Source organism: Ornithodoros turicata, chromosome 3 (assembly GCF_037126465.1).
Source record: "Ornithodoros turicata isolate Travis chromosome 3, ASM3712646v1, whole genome shotgun sequence".
NCBI classification, from domain to species: Eukaryota; Metazoa; Arthropoda; class Arachnida; order Ixodida; family Argasidae; genus Ornithodoros; species Ornithodoros turicata.
Genome location: NC_088203.1, coordinates 7,850,350 through 7,872,573, shown reverse-complemented (window position 1 = coordinate 7,872,573; position 22,224 = coordinate 7,850,350). Strand labels below are relative to the sequence as shown.

The 22,224-nt window shown below is 46.1% G+C and overlaps 1 long non-coding RNA gene across 1 annotated transcript; it reads right to left on the bottom strand.

The window, feature by feature from the left end:
• Nucleotides 1–8,426: 8,426 nt before the first annotated feature.
• On the bottom strand, nt 8,427–21,739 carry LOC135387928 (uncharacterized). Its single transcript, XR_010421268.1, has 3 exons — nt 21,646–21,739; nt 9,262–9,462; nt 8,427–8,861 (listed from the first exon to the last, which is right to left on the bottom strand). It is a non-coding gene; the product is annotated as an uncharacterized LOC135387928 (long non-coding RNA).
• Between the last annotated feature and the right edge of the window lie 485 nt (nt 21,740–22,224).

The window sequence follows — 22,224 nt, the reverse complement described above, 5'->3', positions numbered from 1 at the left end:
TTAGACTACTCCATCGCGAAGTAGTTAGTAGTTATAGTTAAACTACTGTAGAAGTAGTTAGTGGCCATCACTGTAGGAATCACTAGAAATCGATGCTTTTTTGTTTCACAATCGATTCTACGGTTTTCAGAAATAATTTGTGCGTGTTGCAGCATGTTGTTTCCGTAAGGGCGTGCAAAATGATCCCCATGAAAATCGCGTTACTTCCGCGTACATCGTGATGAAGGACCCGGACATTATTCGCTGGTGCAACATGGAACATTTTGCTTGCTTACCTGTTTGCGTTCCGCCAATGAATACTTCGTAGTCGACCGCGGTGCAGAGAACAGCGAAGAGAACGTCTGCTGTTTTTGCGGGTGATTGATCTCGGCAAGTGTGTGGAGTTGTCAGGACTGGTCGACAGATGGCGCTAGCTACTTTGAAAGCGCCGAAAATTCGTCGGATTCTGCAAGTGGAGCCTGATACGCAATGCCTTTGATCTGCAAAGCCTTTGAGTAGTACTGGTACATGCTCGAAGTTTTTATGATGGAGTCAGAATTTTTTTGGGCGCAAAGTGTGAAGGAGCTCGGCATGTCGGATTGCGGTTTTTGTGTGATGTTTTATTTTATTTTTCTCTTTTGTCGTGATGAATGTGCTTATACGAGGCAGAATATCGATTCTGGAAGATGGTATGATAGCTTGTTGAGATTTTTTTTTTCGTTACAGAAAGGAAATGAGCTGGGAAACCTGCGCAGCTGCGTTAGAAAGTGGCACTTTTTTAACGCGGGCTGTAAATCGAGCAGTTTGTTCGCTTTTTCTTGCTTGGTGAAGGGTCGTTCACTGGTGGAGGTTTTTTGAAAAGTACAGCAACGTTGAAACCAGGTCTACGTAAATTATAGGGACGGTAAGGTTTATCTTGCCTCTTATGCACGTCATGTATGGTACTGTACTGTCCCCTGTGCATATAGCTATCGCAGTCGTAACGTGACCTTTGGTTTCTCTCCTACGAACTTGTCTTGGGAGCAACTCAGTTTGCACCATATGGGTTTGTACATGACGCCGTCCGCGGGAGAGCACCACTGTTGCTAGCAGATTTGCCGTCCATAATGTAGGTCCTCAGGTTTTGACTGTCCTGGTCTTCACAAACATCGCACTGTGCATTGTATTGTGTTGTGTGAATATTATTTGTACCATACCCAAGTAATTTCCACGTTTTCAACGTTAATAGAACTCTAATTAACATATGGCAGCGAATGAAAACCATAACCAAACTCCGAGGGACCTACATCATGGCGACCATTTCGCCTTTTCGGAGGTAGTGCCCTCTGGAGGGGTGACGTCAGTGAATAAGCTCTATTGACTTGGCATACCACTTTGTTTGCACACCGTTGTTCGCATACCAACAGAAAGAACGCATGCAGACAGAGATGTAATATACACTAGCGTAGCCAGAAAAATATTTTGGGACGGATTCTATATAGAATCTCTCCCAAAATATTTTTCCTCATATCCCCTTCCCCAAAAATCGCCTAAATCGCCTTCCCCATATAAGGTTCCCATATGGGAACTTTATATGGGGAAGGCGATTTTTGTGGGATGTTTGAACCGCGGAATACCCTTCTGGCTACGTCGCTGGTGCATAGCTATATCTCATTGCGGAAATGGTGTCTACAATGGAAATAGCCAATGCGGTGATGTTTTTGATGACTGCCATATTTCAATTGTTCGTGTTCTTAAGCAATTTGAGGCTAGTGTTGTGCACATGTGCGTTTGTGTTTCATGCCTCACAGTATAGTTACGTTCCATCATGATATCTATGCTACGTAATTGCCGAAAGTTGTAGTATATACCTTTCAAGCGCTTCATATAGAAGACAACACGACAACAGGCAATGTATCTCGGAGGCGGATGCACTCCAACAATGGAGGTCCCGGAATATCGAAGACGAACCGCGCTTAGCGGTTAGTCTTCGCGACCCAACTTAGTGTGGAAAATGTTTGTCTTAGCGACAAACATTTTCAGGCGCATAGCCTGAAAATGTAACGCACACTGATCCGCTTGTAATGTAACGCACACTGATCAGACACTTTCGTACTGAATGATTGAATGTGTGGCTTGAACGAGAACACAGTGGCTTTTGAGCAGTACCTTTTATACAGGTTACCCTGCAAATAAACAAGAAATACAAACATTTTCAGGCGCATAGCCTGAAAATGTGGGGCTATACCAGGACCGCGAAGTGCATCAGAGTCCGTGACGTCCGTTCACCGTGTTCGAATGGAAGAAAAGAAAGAACGCGGCAACATTTTCTTGAGCCTGAGGAATACATAAGCAATACACAAAACTAGGGAGCCTACACAAAACGAAGTGGACGACCCACCACCAACACCACCCCGAAGAAATAAGGGGTTATCACTGCGCATGCCCAGAACACAGTGTTTTACGCAAGGTACAGTGACAACTCCTTATTTCAATTGTGCCCCTGACAGCTTGCTTATCCTATATACTTAAAACTGCTTAATATCTCTTTCTTAACATTCCTCTTCGTCTTCTCTTCCCTTTTCCTTATAACACCACCACCACCACCACCACCACCACCACATTAATATTTCTGTAGCGTTGCAATCCACGTATCCTATGGATCCACGCGGTAATATCAACACCAACAGTTTATGGACTTTATGGTTGAGATAAACGTAAAAGCAAAACATTGATTTTTTCTTATCGTGATTTCTGCGGAAAATGCTGCACGAAACAGGGAACACTCTGCACTGCGTTGTTAGGAAGAGCGGAATGTGTGTTCTCGGGACCTTATGGAACATAGACAGCCGACGCAAGTCATCACGATTTTTGCGTGGCTTCGTGCTCTCTTTCGAGTTTCTGTAACTGCGTACTTTGTAAGGCGAGATGACGATAACTCGTGGTTTTACGTGAGCAACACGACTGCGCGGTCGTTACGTGGATTAATTTTGCACACGGCACACTCGTGCTTAGCGTCTCTTGCGAAGAACCACGCGTCCAAGTAAATTGTACCACGGCACCAAAATCTGTGATGTCTCATAAAAGGAATGAGAAGCGTACATGGTAGACTTGAAAAACCTGTGATTCGCTGCGAGATCGACCTATAGGGGCGACACTGTCACCTTTCTAGCGTGGATAGCACACCAGCCGATGTTCGGAGTTGATGATTCTTTTCCGCAATTCTTGTGTATATTCAACGGAAGATGATTTGTGCCGCGATGGCACGATACTGTTTGGATCCCAAAGGCTCCTCCTACTGCACTGAACGCGGAATAAACGTGTAAAAGCAGACGACGCGTCCACACTGCGGTAGTTCATCGTTTCTCCGCAGCGCGCCGACACTGTTCGATATCGGAGCGATATAGTGACGGCATCAGTGGGACAGAGGTACATCGTACTGTTCGCTTCTTCTAGCCTCCCATATTGCGAGGCCTTATTCCTCTATAGTAATGGTTTATGCTAGGTACCAGGGGAGGTGTTATCCACGAGTGAGACTGCGGAGGTTATGGTGGTTCGTTCTGCAAGGTTTGTATACCTGCCGTACAATTCCTCATTCGGACGATACGTGTACAATGTGCCTCTGCAGATAAAATATACCCACAACGGTCTACATATATACGTATAGAAGTGGGTTAACACTAGCTGCCCATACCCCGTACACTGAGACCCACTCGCCGAACCACAACCCCACGCGGTCCCGGGTCCCAACCGTCTCGGGATGCGCCTTCGGGACGGGGTGCTGCTTTCCCGCACGGTCCCAGATTACCCGCACTCTCTCGCTGGCGCATTGTGCAGGGTAGATGTTATCTGCGCCTCCGAACTCGGGCAGATGGCCCGACGCCGTCGCCGTTGCTTCTGCGGGGCCAGAGGCCTTATCGTGCCGGGGAATCGACGAGGCATCCTGCGCTCGCTCAATGGACATTAGGCTTAGCAGGCGCCGACCCTCACCTTTTGTTTCCTAGCCCCGGGTTCTCTCCTCCTATGCGGAAAAAGTGAGAGGGTGTATCTACCAAGACGCGCTGTTTTTTTTTTTGTCCGTTCCCACGCAGATGCGCATTTTAACAAATCGTCTGCTGGTACACGATGCGTACTACACGGACATATATCGAAGTGCTGTTTGGAGGCTTTTTTTCACGTGCACGTTCGTGGGTCAATGCGTTTGCTGTCCTTCTCGCAGGGAATCTTTTTATGCAGCTATAGGTGGCGTTGGTGGATGTTCCTTTTGACGTCGGTGGCGGCGCTGTCAGACGGCGACGTGTCCGGAAGTGGGACTATAAAAGTCGAAGGAGTGTGCCTCTCAAATGGATTCTTGGGCTTCGCCGAAAGTCTAGATGTTGTGAAGCCATCTGTCTGTGTATTTGTATATGAGGGCTTTTGAAGATGATCGGGTTTCTGGTTGTTGATGTAGATTTTGCGGTGCGTGACGATGCTAAAGCACGAGCTTCGGTCGTGGTTGCTGACAGGAAGGAAGACTTATGCCCTAGTCAGACGGCAAACCTAAGTCCGTTAGCGCAATGGCCGTTACTTCACCTGTAGTCCAATCATCATTTGGAATGACATCGTTCTCTGCCCTGATTTGTTGAAAACAGGAGGCGTACGCCTTTTTTGTGGCAATTATGAACAGCATAATTGTAATAAAAAAGGTGTACGCCTCCTGTTTTCAACAAATCAGGGCTGAGAACGATGTCATTCCAAATGATGATTGGACTACAGGTGAAGTAACGGCCTTTCCGCTAAATGACTTAGGTTTGCCGTCTGACTAGGGCATTAGAATGATTGCTGTCGTAGTTCTGTAATGCCGATTTAGTTTCTTGTATCTTAACGGCACAACAAGGTATATGAAGCAACATTTCCACCACCATTTTCGAACCCAGGTAGTGATCGCGTCCTTTTTTTTTTTACATTGTGTATATAGTCATGATGTACAAACCAGCACGACTTTCGTGGAAGTATTTTGACTGAAACATAAATTATTGAAATGGTGCATAATTTTAGTGTAGCGCTAATAAGAACGGACACGTTGGTGCGATTTGTGTTGGTTTTTTCGAGGCTCATGACTCAGTAATACACACTGTAAATTATTAAAGAAGATTTAATCAAACAAGTACATGTATAGCCGCAAGGATTAGGTCATTTCTTGTCATTACTAAGCGACTATAAAACATTCTTTACAGTAGAGTTCGGTTCTTCATATCTCGGGCTTTGCCATCTTGCGTGCTCATGCCAACCAGCACACAGAGAGTCCTATATACCGTACGTCATTTGGACAGGTCGGACGGCTGGCAATGCATTCTGGACAACTTTAAGTGACGGTGAAAGTAGCAGCACCTATACGGGACCAAAACCGTTTGTAAACAACGCGTCTTACTTTCTGTTTCGTTTTGTGACGCCCTTCGACCTCATTTATTAGTTTTATCCGATATTCTTGCAGTAAAACACGCCAATGATACGATGAAGACACAGGAACTGCAACACGTCGACCTCTATACAATGCACTAAGACCTCGGAGGGATAAACTACACACTCGAAACATAACTTCATCGCGTAGCACGCCCCTACACTCTTAAAAATGAACTTCACCGCATAGCACGTTCCTAGCCAACCATCATCTGGAATGATATCGTTATCTGCCCTGATTTGTTGAAAACGGGAGGCGTACGCCTTTTTTGTGACAATTATGAACAGCATAAGTGTCACAAAAAGGCGTACGCCTCCCGTTTTCAACAAATCAGGGCAGATAACGATATCATTCAAGATTATGGTTGGCTATGAGCGTGCTATGCGGTGAAGTTCATTTTTAAGAGTGTAGCCAACCACCATCCCAAATGACATCGCTCCCGTATTGGTTAAAAATGGGAGGCGGTACGCCTTTTTGAGACACTAATGCAGTTATATTAATTGTTACAAAAAAATCGCACTTCCCGCAAATCAGGAGCGACAACGGCATCATTCTGGGCATTGGATGGCCCTCAGCGGGTTATGTGGTGAAGTGCTTTTTTAAGAGAGAGAGAGAGAGAGAGAGAGAGTTAAGACCTACACGGCAAGCAGTTCCATCACCATTACCACCTGTTTTAGGAGGGTGGGGACCCGGGTTCGAATCTGGTCACCGGCTGTGCTCTCTGGGTGTCTTCCCGTGGTTTTCCTCAGACGCTTTAAGACAAATGTCGGCACAGTTTTCTGTGAAGTCTGCCCAGGACGCACGATCCCCGCTGCGATAGTCGTGACGTTGTCCACCAGGGCGTGGCCGACTATATACGACGAGCAGTTCCACCGCCACGAGCTTTTTCAAAAGTGCACCCTGTTGGGTTTGAAGCACCGAAGAATTTGCGCCAGCGAAATAAGTTCATCTAATGTTCTTGCGCTGGCAGGGGAAACATCTACAAGCGCCATGAAAGAATGTAAACGAGGTCACGTGAGCTGAAAAAAATAATGCTACTCTGTGACGTATGACCGAGACAACGTGGCAATTTTGCCGCAAGCTTGAGAGTCGTTACGCAAAATGCTGCGTACAGGACATCCCTGTGAAACAACGCCGAAAAAGAGTTAACGACATTCCATTCAACCGATCCTTTCATTCTTCAGCAGGATTCTACGCACAGAAGAGCAACGCGTAAGACACATAACGTAAAAAAAAGAAAATAAAAAGTGCCTGCCACCATTTCCGCTGCCCTAGAATGTCATGGCGGCATCCTTGTTAACTCGGCGCGGCAGAAGAGCCGAATTACACGGCAAGAATGGCACGATTCCACACTTCGCGGCGTGACCGGCGAAATGGACATTGAGGAAATGCACCGTCAACGATGTGTGGCTATTTGTGAAAGAAACCGCGATATGCTACTCGTAAACGCTTTCATCCGGTTACAAATCGGTGTTTTGTCTGTAACATGTCTTGGCTCCAAGGTTGCTTCCATTTCATGGCGCACTGATGTGGCTCTTGTTCTCTGGGCGCGCAGGAAGAGGTACAACGTGCGTTTATCGGTGGTAGTGACTTACTTGTTTGCTGTTAGAGTGAGCTTTAAATTCAATTCAATTAAATTCAATTCATCTTTATTTCAATGCAAGTCAAAGTTACATAGGGGTGGCCAAAAAACAGCATCATGCTGTTTGACGAGGGCGCATCCCCCTGATTTAGTGCAGCAACAGCAAGCGGAATATACTAGTTGTGAACATCAATATTACTCGTAAAAATACTACAGTGAAGCAAGGAAACGGAATAAGTGAATAAATACATATACACATCATAGAAAATTAGACATCATAATAGAAAAAAAGAAAGAAAAATAAGAGACATCGTTAACTAGAACATAAGCATAATACTAGAGCATAAACTAAGCATACTAAGGTGCCGCAAATCAGCAGACGGGCGCGCAACAAGTTACAATTGTGACAGAGAGCGCTTAATATTTCTACGTAATTTGGCAGGAAAATGGAGGCATAACAGCTCGGAGCGACGTACGGTGCAAATAATACCCAATTCATCCGGCAACAGTGATATATGTTCCCGGACATGCTGCTTCTGATGGTTACTGTAAATGATGATACTTCATGCACTCAGACGGAGGTGCACAAACCCGTCGAAAGCAGCAGGTTTTCAGATAGTAGCATAAATTGCGGATGTTTTGTCAACATTTGGTACAAAGAGAACAATGTTAGGCGTTGTGTTTGCCCTAATTAGTGATAGAGCTTCTGCAGTTTACGTTTGATCTCCTGTACTATACAGATGAATGGTTAATAATAAAAAAATGGCGAATTCTTTCCTGTCTCTCTAGAAACCGAGCTTCACCGCAAAGGATGCTCTTAGCCAACCACCATCCCGAGTGATATCGTTCTTTCCTCGGATGTGCTGAAAGCTGAAGGCGTACGCCATGTTTGTGGCATTATGCAGTTCATAATTGCCACAGAAATGGCGTACGCCCCCCGTTATCATCAAATCAAGGGAGAGAGCGTGGTCATTCGGGATGATGGTAGGCTAGGAGCGTGCTATGTGGTGAAGCTGTGTTTTTAGAGTGCAGGCTCGGATTGTTTTTAAATTTCGTCTTAGCGCCGCGATGCAACTGTGGCTATGAGCGGCGTACAGATGTGGACAGATGGAGAGAGGACAGCAGGAAGGAGGCTCGGATCCGCTACTGCTGTACATACAATAACACATTTCTGAGGTGCCTATTTGAGTAACCTTTTAACGGTTCCTAGAAACCAGTCTAAGTCAAACCGCGACGGCTGTACGTTTGGTCGTCGCATATATGTAAGCCCTATCGTCATTACACGAATAGAATAGTTATATTCGGTCTTCGTGCAGGCCAAGCTGTACTGAATAAACTACAAGAGAATGGTGTTATGTTGCTTGATAGCTTAAAAGCATAACATAAGTCTTGTCCATCACGAACGATGGAACGTCTTTGCTCGCTGCAGCTCAGAGGCAGGGTGTCTCGGCTGCTGATGCGTGTTGTTCGATCGAAGACAGTTCGTTGGGTCAATCTGATTGGTTGCAGAGTTGATACTGCGTATATTGCACAGTTTCAAAGCCGAGAGATTTTCCAGTCGCGCAGGTTGCTCCTGGGAGATCGTGCGTGCAGGATCTACTTCACGGGGAAGGGTGTCGACATTTACTTTAGAGAGTCTAAGGAGAGCCCAGGGAAAACATCCAGGAGAGCCTGTCCTTTCATGTGAACTCTGTTCGCCTTCCAGTGTCGATACGGAAGGCGATTAGCTGGTGGTCAGTGCTGTCTGATGCTTTCGTATTGCGCTTCACAAATATATGGTCTGTGGCCCTGCACCTTACGGGTGACACTGCTTCTGTGAACGTTCATCTCTTGTGATGGTGGAGCTCTGGTTGTTGTCGGACAGTCTTTAAGGTTTCCTCCCTGAAATGAATAAATGCCAAATGGTGGTCGCACACATTTTTTTGAAAAGCCATGCGTTCAGAGAAGTGATCCTTACGAGAATTTTTAAACTCTGTCAAAGGGTACTCGAAACTGCTAGCTCCGTTCGGAAGATAAGAAGGAAAAATGTCTCGCGACGACAACAACACTGTCTTTCATCCAGTGGACAAACAATAAACTTAACAGTAAACCAAATGAACACTTTAGCAATAAATTAGTAATGGACTTAACGGCATTTGTCGCTATACGAACAAAACATGTACATAAGCGTCCGGTCACTAAAACCCGCTTAGTTTAGCGACTAAAATCGCTAGAGCAACAACACTGGAACACATAACGGCGCGTGAGCAGCACTGTGTGTAAGGACACCTCCACGACATACGTGTGCCATTGTTGACGAACCTCGTCCCTCCATTGAAGGGCGACCGTGTACTTAGCGCCACTTAATATGCGCGCATGCATATCCGCTCCACCAATGGCGTGCGGCGACAAGGGCGACGCGCAGCGGCCGTCGAGTGCCCTTATCAGACGCCGCCATCTTGGAGGGTTCCCATCTGCCGGCTTCCGTGCTCGGTGACAATTCCTATGAATATGGGAGAGGAACAAAAAATCTTTTCAACAGTAGATACGAAAACTAAAAATAAAAGCAGCCCGCATCACCTGTCCATATTTCGGCTGTTGTCCGTGAATGGTAAACAAGCGACGACCGGTATTCTAGTGCGCAAACAACGGGACGGTGACATTCATTAATCCTCACGAGAGTCGGGACGTTATAGGGACGTTAATGAAGCACGGTGCGAGGGTATATGGAATAAGAAGAGAACCGCTTACGGCTACTTGGTGCGGTAACTGAAGCACTGACGACTGAGTGCTGACACACACTGGGGAGAATAAGACATAGCCGCAACACTCATTGCCCAAGGGTTATCCTGTTCTGTGCATTGTATGTTTTTTTTTTAAATGAAACCCTCAAGTTGGTAGTGACTAGTGAGTACAGGTGTTTCTTGTTGTGTCTTATGCCCAACGTGTGTTAGCATACAGCTGTTGTGCGAATTCTATTTGATGGTGGTGCTGATGGTGTGAGCAGTTTGCCTCTGTTTGCCTTTACGATGTTGGGCAACATCACGACTATATAGCTGGGAAGACCAGACGAGATGAGATGAGAGTAGGATGCTGTAGGGATCGATCCATAGTTGGCCGATGCCCAAAGTCCGACCCTGGGCTAGCTCAAGTTATAAAAGTGTCCGAAGACTTGAGATTGCACACCGTGTGCACCGCTTCACGAAGGAATAAGCGTGCTAGATTCTGCGATCTCATGCGTCTCTCGACTAACGCACCTCTCGGTTGCACGTGTCCTTCAGGGTACCCTTCTTCCAGGCTGTGCTCTCTCGCGCAAAAGACTCCGAATTCGACATAAGTTACCGAAAGGCTCGAATTCTGTAATATAATAGTGTTGTTCCGAAAAAAGAAAAAAAAGGAAAGAAAAACTGTAGCCGAGTTCTGTGTCAGAGGGTTACTTAATCTCAGTTTACGTTCTTCTTCGATGGTTTCATCGATAGCTATACCCCAACAACACCGAATATCCTCTGGATGTGCTAATAATGTCCTAAGGAATTTGTACGTCCGAGGGATATCCCTCAGATATCAATCGGACGTACGAATTCGTTAGGACATTATTCGTACATCCAGAGTATATTCGGTGTTGTTGGGGTAGCTTTCTGGAATTGGTCTTCCACCGCTTGGTTTCTGTTTCATGTTTGCACAGGGAGGCACGGTTATCATCGAGAGAGGATCATATTAATTTTATATATATTCGGTGCTTTTCAGTTCGAGCTCAATGTATTTCGAATAGTGTCGAATGCAGTAAATTGCTTCGGTGATGCTGTTGGACGGTGATGTTGCTGATAGACCGATTGCTACTCGAGTAACAGTTAAGAAAAAAAAAATTAAATCTCTAGGTAGTCCTCTCTAGACTGTTGGAGTTCGTTATCCAAAAAGGTACCGCGCTCTCGGGGACGCATTTTTGTGATGGAACCTTTGTAACCGAACGACGTGAGCGCCATGTGCCATAATGTTGTGCATCTGGACTTCCCATTTGAACTAAAAAAAGTGTGCATTAGAAGCCATTTGGGCTACGACAGCACGCTTCTCTGCACGGAAGCGTATTCGGCGTTTATACTTATATACGGGTATCATTTCCAGGGGGAAGAAGAAATCGTCCTCATGATTTTCACCTTTCGGGCGAAACGCTAAATTGATTCTCGCGCACAAAAGGTGCACAAGACGGTTTCTAATGCCCTATTGTATACAGTGGAATGCTCCTTCTTATAAGAAAGCCTCTCGCGTAAGATGGGGGTGACTGTTCACGACTATATGATGTGCTGTATGCGGCCGGCGGTATGGAAGGAGTTCATTCTTTTAGAGGTGATGTTATTGTCCGCATATAGCTGTGGGTCGAGGTGCTGCAGCTGCTTTATTCCGCTTCCCCTGCCTATATTGGGGTGCCAATGGAGTTCCGGCTATGTGCATGGATGCGTCTTATTCTTGAATTAGCTTGCTGAGTAGTCGGCGGCAAGTCAGTGGAAATAAGCAGAATAACTAGCTCTGAGTAATTTTGTCTCTTCTAGCGATCGTTCATAGCGGGACCTGTCTAAAGTTAACCACAGGTGTGCCAACGACATAGCCTAGTATAGTTAAGCCGTATAGCTAATCGTTCTTGGAGAAAGTGCACGTAGCATGAGTAGCAGTAGCAGTGTCCGCAGCAGGAGCGCCACCACGTTGTGGGCTAAGGAACGGACGAAGACAGACATTCGAAAAGAGCCGCTGTTCGGTGGGGCATGCCAGTTTCTGTTTTTTCTTCAATACTCCCGTAGTTCTGCTCTGTACTGGACTCTCTCTGGACTATAAATTGGCTACAAAGACAACTATAGGAGTACGTCGTTGGTTGTTGGACCGTGTGGATGATGGCTTAGCGCTTCCATTTCCAACCCTTGGCTATATATACAGTCATGACGCTGCTCACATAAGTGAGCCCAACAAAGGTCTCGACACCGCTAGCAGTGCTTCCGTTTACTTTTAATGCATGTTCCTTCTTCCGTTACTTTTGTAGCACACTGATGACGAAATCATGAAGCTGTAAGATATTCGTGGTTGTTACCTCGGTAATGTTGGAAAAGACTTAAGAAAAGTAACCTGTACTATTTCTCATATTTTTGTATTGTTGACTCTATGAGATGAGCCACAGAAGATTGTGTAGTCATCTTCCTAAGCTTTCCCTAACCATTTATCCCGCTTGTTACCTCACTTGTTATTCGTATCTCGCTATTTCTATCCTTAAGTCAACAACTGAGACAAGTTCTAAAACATTACCACATTGCTATCGCACTGAAGCGCAGCATCCCATCGTATACTCTCGAGGAGTGCCAACACCACTGTGCTTCACACTGTGCTATTTCTCATATTTTGTCGCTTTGAAATATCATATTATCATATATCATATCAATATCATATATATTTGCCGCTTATTTTGCCGCAGTTTTAAAGCGATAAGTTTACGGGTGTCCTGCAACAGTGTAGGTCCGTCTGTGGCTTTATAGAGCCACTTGACACCAGGTGAGAGTGAGCGTGAAAGTGAGGGTCTGGTTCCCACTCCTGGCAGCCAAATTTTATTGTAACCCAAGCTACACATTACAGAGGCAAAATGAACGATGAATAAACGAAGATGACGTATAATAAAGGGCGAAACATCAATCAAGATGACGATCGATGTCAAATATATTCACGTACCATCACGGATAAATCAAGATAAAAGATAACGCATCGATTTCGCGGAAATAGCGCCTCGTTTCGAAATGTGTGAGCGTCGCGTTTCGACTTCCTTGCACGCTTTCTTTCTTTCCTTCTTTCTGTTCCCTTTGTTTCTCCGAATGCATTAAAGTTGTAAAGCACACGCAACGACAGGCCCTCCAGCGGCCGTTATGTTTTGCACCGCAGCGTGTCGCTGCAGACGCTTTCAGGGCTCTGAACAACACTAGTATAATGAGATGCAACCATTGCGTGTTGCACGCAGTTGTTTTTTTGCGGAGGGCCAAAAAGAGATCTCCATATGTAGAGTGACAAAGCGCAGATAAGGTTTCCTCTGCAGGCGATGTGGATCTGGCCTTAATTCATTAATGGACTTCGATTCGCAAAATCTGTGTTGCTGGCGCTGCGGTTTCTGTTTCAGTTCTGGGGCCGTGGGAATGCCACGTGTATCGGAGGAGATTGCAATTGGGGAAAATTGCGACTGGTGTTGGTAATGCCTGTAAAGGAGTAATGGATGCAAACGGTTTCGGGGCAACGTGCTGATTTCTGAGCGAGTTCGAATTGGTCTCTGCCAGATAGGTTCTTGTTAAGTTCCAGATTGTCATAGGGCTACACTCTAAAAACAGAACTTCACCGCATAGCGCACTGTGCGCCAACCATTGCCGCAAATGATAGGGTTATCGCTTTTGATTGGAAGAGAGAGGGGGCGTACGCCTTTTTGTGACAATTTTCATATATTCAAAATGCCTATAAAAGGGCGTACGCCCCCCCCCTCTTTCTCTCTTCGAATCAGAAGCGATAATCCTATCATTCGTGGCAACGGTTGGTGTACAGTGTGCTATGCGGTGAAGTTCTCTTTTTAGAGTGTACACTCTTAAAAATGAACTTCACCGCATAGCACGCTCCTAGCCAACCATCATCTCAAATGATATCGTTCTCTGCCCCGATTCGTTGAAAACAGGAGGCGTACGCCTTTTTTGTGTGACAATTATGGGCAGCATAAGTGTCACAAAAATGGCGTACGCCTATGTTCTGTGTGGTTGAAGTTCATTTTTAAGAGTGTATAGTGAGATGCATAAAATTACTTTTCTGTGGTTAGAGGGGAGGCACAGCGTTACAGGTGAAAGTGGCATGCTTTTTCTTTGTTCCTCAATTGTACTATGATTCGAGAGTAGAAAGATGCTATAAATTTGCGACCTATAGGAAAAGTATCGGTTGCTTATGATGAGGTATACGGGGTGTTTCTCCGTATACGCGCCAAGAAAAACGTGGTATACATTGGGAAGCAGTAATGACAGTCCCCATCCTATAGTCTCCCGACCCCGGATTTTACTCCTCACATCTGCATGCAAACTTCGTCCTAAATTTCGCATAACCCACCGCGCATTGAGTCCCGAAAGACGCTGTGTGGCAGTGCATCATACATAGTCGCCGAAATGACTAATAAATTACTGATTTTCTCTTATACTGGAGTTGCTGCACGTCCCTTATGCGCTAAGCAAGACCGAGACGGTGCTTTGCTCGCAGATTCATAAATATAGTCAGCAAACTTTCACTGATATAAAATCTATAGTCTTGTACACTCTTAAAAATGAACTTCACTGCACAGCACGCTCCTAGCCAACCATAATCTCAAATGATATCGTTATCTGCCCTGATTTGTTGAAAACGGGAGGCGTACGCCTTTTCTGTGACAATTATGAACAGCATAAGTGTCACAGAAAAGGCGTACGCCTCCCGTTTTCAACAAGTCAGGGCAGATATCGATATCATTCGAGATGATGCTTGGCTAGGAGCGTGCTATGCGGTGAAGTTCATTTTTAAGAGTGTACAGGGCAGCAAAACATTCGTTCGAAGCCGAGGCATCTGCTTCCTGTTTTGGCAGCCGAGTTGTTTCTTTCCCGTGACCTCCGAAAGCAACACCATTTGTAAATTAGAACCCCGGGGACAGTTTGACGATTAAGCCGCGTCCTCACTATATGCCGATCGGCCTTGAGGACGCACTTTTAGAATACCGTATAGCCAGAAGGTTTTTTTCAATGCAGGGCTATAGATTAAATCACTGGAGGTACTGTGAAGTTATTGTTTAATGCCGTATTGAGCAATCTTCCGAGCAATCTTCTGGGAATGCGCAGGGAAAATCTCAGACAGCACAACCGGTGGTGGGATTCGAACTCATCACCTCCCATGCAGTCTTCAGCACGAAGCACGACGATGATTGAGCGTGACGCCTTAATCCGTTCGGCCGTGCCACTGGTAATCTTCTGTTTATGCATTGCCGCAACTGTTATAGTCCCTTACACTAAATGCATGAAAGTTTAACCGAACAGGAGAACATTTCTTAAGCAATTTGATGCTTTGTATGTATTTGTCGTTTCTATGTTGTTATAGCCTCAGAACATGAGTTCTCTCATGTTCAACAGTTGCCGCTTGCGTCGATCCCATCGTATCACTGTAAACTGAAAAACACACTTATGGGTGTAAATGGCTCGTCCTATAACTCACACCTCTTTTTACACCATATGGTCTGGAACACCCTTGTGAGTGGGTGTATTCTGTGTAAAACACCCTTTGAAAGGGTGCTTTTCCTTGAAAATGCCGTCTTTTTCACCCTTTATACACCCTTTTAGGAGGGTGTCTAACAATCTTACACCCTCTTAAAAGGGTGTTTAAAGGGTGCAAAGAAGGCATTTTCAAGGAAAAGCACCCTTTCAAAGGGTGTTTTACACAGAATACACCCACTCACAAGGGTGTTCCAGACCATATGGTGTAAAAAGAGGTGTGAGTTATAGGACAAGCCATCTACACCCATAAGGGTGTTTTTCAGTTTACAGTGTATGATTGTGTGTATGAGTGAGAAAAATGAAGAGTGAAAGGGGGATGAGTGAGAGAGAGTGGTTGATTTGTCCCTTCAGATGACTATAGCCCATGGAAGTCGCTGGGGAGGTGTGTTAGCTTACCTCAGTTGGCCCTTGACCGGTAATCCAGAAGATGTGGGTTCGACTCCTACAGCTGGCTAACCTTTTCAGTGACTTCCATCTTTCATAGTTTATCCGAAGTTTGGGGACTGTTTGAGGTATACTGCGGAGTAAATTTCGGAGTAATGCGACCAAAAATGGGGAGCAGAAGCTGTGATTACAACCCAGTTTATACTGGCTTCTTTCTCAGATCGTACTTCTGTATAATATACGCTGCAGGTCGTAAATTGACGACAACATGCTACAGACTTGACTCTCGATGTGCAGAGAACGGAGCAAATGTCCGCAAACAGCTGCGCAGCACCTAGGACCAATTAAGCCTACACAAGATCCCGATCATCCTGATCCTGATCACATTTATCCCGCTCACCGAAACGATACTCCCGTTGGAGCCAGAGTGCAATCTGTCATGTCCGCCACCGCAACTCTGTTTTGGCCACGATTGTTTCCGGCTACAATACATCGGTAGTCGCACAATAGTCACGCTCGATAAATCATGCACGCCCAGCGAGGTGTCATGGCGTGTTGGCCATCGATCACGTGACATCCGATCACGTGACGGCCACCGGTCACATGATGCCTGCGGGGGATAGGGTTGCATGAGGGATAGGCACGCGCTCTCGCGCGACAAAAGAGCTCTGATTTTGAATGAACGGAATGCGCGCGCCCTGGCGGCCGTGCAGAGAAGTTTCCGGGCGTCTCAATTAGAAGGCAGTATTTTTTCCAGTTTGCGACCGTGATGATGTTGTGGGGAAACAGGGTGCATTGGGGGACGCAGGTTTCAGCTTCCTGTGTGTGCGTGTTTTAAGCTGTACTGGGGCCATGCATTTCAGGCGTGGGAAGGCTGTTCTGCACTTTGTTGTGAAAGCGAAACTAGGATATGTCAATAGATATCGGTAAGAATATTATCGAGAGACCCTGAACAAGTCTGAGTTTTGCGCCATTTTGAACTACAGCCAGCGTATTATACGCCCTTGGTCTTATAAAGACACAACCACCACGTGACACCTTATGACCAAATGACGTGGTCACATGATATGGCCAAGTTTTTTATTCCGCGTCAACGCCGCGAAGCAGCTGTGGCCATGAGCGGCGTACAGATGTGGACGGATGGAGAGAGGACAGCAGGAAGGGGTGGGGGACAGGGGGTGGGGGTTAGTAGGCGTCCTGGGCCGACTTCGGACCGAACTGTGCCGACATTCGGAAAGTCTTCGGAATACCCAGAGAAAAAACCTCAGACAGCGCAGTCGATGGGATAGGATTCGAACCCAGCACCTTCCAGTCTTCAGCATGACCTTGGCTAATATGGCAAGGTGACGGCTCTATATAAAGCTGCCGCATTTAAACGCGGTTTGTCACAGTGCCGAAAGGCGCAGCCGTTCCTTTAATTATTCTCAGTGTCCGCATATTGTATTTCCGTGTCGCAGTCCGTTTTGTGTTACGAGAACGAGTTGTCATCCGAAAAAAATAAAAAAATAAAAACAAGAAAAGAAGTTTGGGAAGTAACAGAACCTTATTTTTGCTATCCCTATTCGTCGAGCTTGCGTTAAACTTCGACGAAACACGTCTAATCTTTGAACGGAACGTGGACAACGTCCGGCAGAATCCAACCACTCGCAAAAATACCGCCCAGCATGGAAACGACCAGACATCATTGCGGGATCGAAATGCTAGAAAATGGAGAAGGCGCGAACGAGACATGGGACAGGAAGGGAGCCGGAACGACTGTCAAAACACCCCGTCAACGACGGACGAGCAGAACCGGACCGAGTCCCGAAAAACTGTGGGAAAGAAAAGGCATCTCCCCAACGCTGCCCTGGATGACAGCCTGATTGCGATCTGCGTACCTCCGTCTATGGGCGTCTTTTTTCTGCCTTTTTATCACGATCCTTATCGGAAAAGAGAGAGCGAGGAGCAAATCGGTTCCCGAAATTGGGATCGAATTACGGAGCAGGTTGAGGGACGTGCAGGGAAAGATAGGGAAATGGTAGGTTTGTGTGTGTGTGTGTGTGGTGCAGGGACATTGTCGATGAAGAATACGGGAGCGAGAGTGCATTAGGGGAAGAGAGGGGCGAGGGCGTTATCTAATCCGATATCTAATGGCGGTTTTGTTAATGGTTATAAGCGCCCATGTTGAGTGGGAAAGCTTCCTGTTTGGGTGCGCGTCATGAAATGACGTGCGCTGAGGACACACCCTGTAAAGAGGAATTTCACCTCAAAACATGTTCCTAGCCAACCCATCATTTTTGGAATGACCTCGTTCTCCTGCCTTAGTTTTAGTTGAAAAATGGAGGGTACGCCCCTTTTGTGACACCTACATCCTTAAAACGAGACTTCATTCACCGCATAGCACGCAGCCAGCCAACCATCCTCTCTAATGCCGTACGCCTATTTGTGACACACATGCAGTTGTCTTAATTGTCCCTGAAGCACCCTAACGGAAAGGAACCCGCGGCGCCTCCTCCCGTGCATTTGTTTTCAGTCAGTACACTGTTAAAACAGAACTTCACCACATAGCACGCTCCTAGCCAACCATAATTCCGAATGATATCATTCTGTATATTGATTTGTTGAAAATGGGAGGAGGCGCCTATCTGGGGCAGATTATCTTGTCCCAGATAGGCGCCTCCCCCCTGTTTTGAACAATTCAGGACACACAATGATATTATTCGGAATGATGGTTGGCTAGGAGCGTGCTATGTGGTGAAGATCTGTTTTAACAGTGTAGTAGACGACATTCGAGAGAGCGCCACATCTCACTCAAATGGTCCATTGAACTTACAATATCTCGTTTTTACAGGGGCGTACGCTCCCCGTAAAAACGAGATATTAATCTCGAGACACTCGTCACAGTACATAGTGCGCGCTACTACACTCTTAAAAATGAACTTCACCGCATAGCATGCTCGTAGCCAACCAATATCTCGAATGATATCGTTATCAGCCCTGATTTGTTGAAAACGGGAGGCGTACGCCTTTTCTGTGACAATTATGAACAGCATAAGTGTCACAGAAAAGGCGTACACCTCCCGTTTTCAACAAATCAGGGCAGATAACGATATCACTCGAGATGATGGTTGGCTAGGAGCGTGCTATGCGGTGAAGTTCGCTTTTAAGAGTGTAGGTGAAGACGTTGGTGCAAACGTGGTATGCCAACACAGTGGCACTGTTAGTCTATACTGCACGTGCACAGTGCACACACAGCTCATCCGCGTTCTACACTCTTAGAAATGAACTTCACCGCATAGCACGCTCCTAGCCAACCATCATCTCGAATGATATCGTTATCTGTCCTGATTTGCTAAAAACGGGAGGCGTACGCCATTTTTGTGACAATTATGAACAGCATAAGTGTCACAAAAAGGCGTACGCCTACCGTTTTGAACAAATCAGGGCACATAGCGATATCATTCGAGTTTATTGTTGGCTAGGAGCGTGCTATGCGGTGAAGTTCATTTTTAAGAGTGTACCTACCATGCAATGATCGTCTTTCTACATGGTCCCTCACCGCCAGGGAGAAAGCGCCTGTGAAGCGCGGCAAGCGCATGGGGGTTTATCAGAGACAGATGACTTGTTCATTACCGAGCGCGTAATACGACACCCTCCGATTCTTCCGCAGCGTTTCCTACGCGCACATAAAACAGCGATGCAAAATTTGATTAATGTTCATCTTGCTGGCTCTCCCCTCCCATCTGGCTTAGGATCACGTGACTTTGTGACGGCGGTCTTGCGAGCTTTTTCCGCGAAGGGTGGGCTTCGATAATGCACCGGGATTGTCTCGATTTGTTTTGTTACTGTAACCAGGCAAGAATGAAACGCCAATTGGGGAATTAGGGAACGAATTGGGGATCTGGAAACGCCAGGACGGGTGACTGATTCCCGTTTTGTGAAGTGTTACTTTTAGGACGGTGATTTCATGTTCTTTGAGTGTCCGCTTGCCCTTATGGCGAGAAACCCGAGGCAGAATGAAGGGTCACCATCACACGGGGTGTTAGAACATCATATCTTCGTGCAGAATGCGCTTCCATTTTCAGGATTCACTCGGGAGCAAGAGTGCTGTGGCAAAGGTCGGTTTCGTCGACAATATTTGACCCACGTATTTCACTCACGACTTACTAGGTTATAACGACCATGTCATAATCGGCAACTGCCACGAGGAGCCCGTCCGCACGATCCGCTAGGGGCGCTAGTCATCGGCCCGCGAGAGCTACATCATGATTGGACAATGGAAATTCGAATTTTGACGCGCAGAAGCCGTAGCAGAAACCGTAAAGCAGACGACAGCAACAACTCCTATGAAAACGCTTAGAATGACGATGATAATCGAGTTTAGAAAGAAGCATCTCCCGTGGGACATCCACCGCTTGTACAAAAATATTAAGGTAAGCTGAAGTACAAAGTATTACAGAAATTGAGGGAGCAATTACTGGGCCGATGAGTAACGCTTTAAAATGCGGGGTTGAAGTTGGAAGTTTAATGGCACATTGACAACAAAAAATGCGGGGTTGAGAAGGGGTGCCTATGACGTGGTCGTTATAATCTGGTAGGTCGTGATTCCACTACATGTACTACACGTGGTGTAATACATTGCAATACTATATGCCCGTATATCGCATGTGGGGTGGATGAGGCAATCACTGGCTATCCTCGATGACTCAATCACTTAAAATGCAAAGTTGCTGCAAATCTTTCTGAAATGTACGATATCAGCAATATGGACCGTATTGTTCCCCAACATGTCCTAATAATATCCGTGCCCTTCCTTGACCGAAGGAGCCATTCAATACGCTCTTCAGTTGATATTAAAGTATAAAACAACCTTCGGTTGGTGGCCATATAGCCGTACATCCTGTTTTCAAATATCCTTATTACTGTTTATCTTCTATAACGTCTCCAAAAGGTCCAAATATATCCAGTTCCCGTAATATGATGTCCCAAAAAGTGTAGTTATATCCTGCATTCCTACTGGCAGCTACCTATCATCCCTAATATGACTTGCCGTATGTCCTACTATGCCCCAAAACTCTTATTTCGTGAATTGTACGTTGTTTCGTACACTCATATACTTCACCACCCAGCAGGCTCGGAACCGAAGGTCATTCAGAATGACATCGTTGTCTTCCCGAAACTCTCTTCCCTTCGTTCCTTTCATTTCCTTAATTGGAAACGGGACGGGGGGGGGGGAGGCGTACGCCCTTTTGGAGCAATTTAGATGCAGGATAATTGCTACAAAAAGACGTACGCCCCCCCCCCATCTCTCTCTTCAAATCAGAAGCGATAACCCTATCATTCATGGCAGTGGTTGCCGCACATCGTGCTATGCGCTTCTATTTTGAGAGTGCAGGGTAGAACCTTGCGGCTAGAAAGTCATTTCTTTTATACAGAATCCAAAAGCCCTCTTACACAACTTGTGATAGCGACATCTCCACCGCTTTATCGTACTATAGAATACGCCGAACCACGGTAGCATAAGTCCTATCAGCAGGGTAAGAGCAATAAATAAAGACATGCTGCAGGCAGTCAGTGTTAAGGTATATTACTGCGTACGCTCGCCTTCTGAATACCCGTCGGTCGGTTCTTTGGCATCCGAAGAATAAACACTATCGATCGGGCTTTCCGGAAAAATAACCTAGCTGCTGACCATATGGTAGTCTCTTTCAGGAAACCGCTCACAATCGTCAAATAGTTGTCCAGGAGTCACTTCGGCGCCCCTGCTTTGCGGTCCTCGGGATTAACCGCGCGGTCAGTGGGATTAACTTTTCGTACGTTGGCGGTTTCTTTCGAGGTACACAACTCTACGGACTTTGGCACACAACAACAACAATAACACGACTCTATAATACATTCAGAGTAACAGACTCTGCGGCGAAGCTTTTGCGGCTTCGAAGTTCGTTATGTGCGGTATTTCCCCCGACAATGCCCGGGTTCACAGCACGCCGGGGGTTCAAACGAGGTGAGCAGCTATATCGTACGAGGTGGCTTACGCTTCATGAGGTCGAGAAGTTGACCCTTTGTCCCACTGGATTGGAAACTGGCTTTGAACGCTGGGACACCCACGAGCTCACGAGCTGAGGCGCTCCCGCGCGGCGGCTACTCAAATCTCGTCACTGATGGTGATCGCGATGAGATTCTTGTTGGTTGGTTTCCAAACGGTTCTGTTTGGTGTTGCCGACACGTAAAAATGTGATTGGAGGTGTGGTGTAGTTAGGGTGTTTGTTTTGAGGGTGTATATAACCGTCAGGCCGCATTCGTTTATAAAGTTTTTGTTACGGTCGTCGTTCTGGCAAGTAACAGATGCGATATCCGTGCATATCAATCGAGGGTGTCGGAGAGTATCGTCGAAACATTTCGCTTCACGTATTCTTACGCGACATGATATGTTGTACAAACACACACAGATATGTAGTCTTTTATAGTCCACAAGGACAGTCCTTTATAGCCCTCATATGTACGTGACTTCATCGCACACTATCAATCCACTCTGAAACCTTCCTGTTCCCATAACCTCTACAACAACCACGACGAATGACAAACAGCCTTCGGAAAAGGAGGGCGGAGCCAGT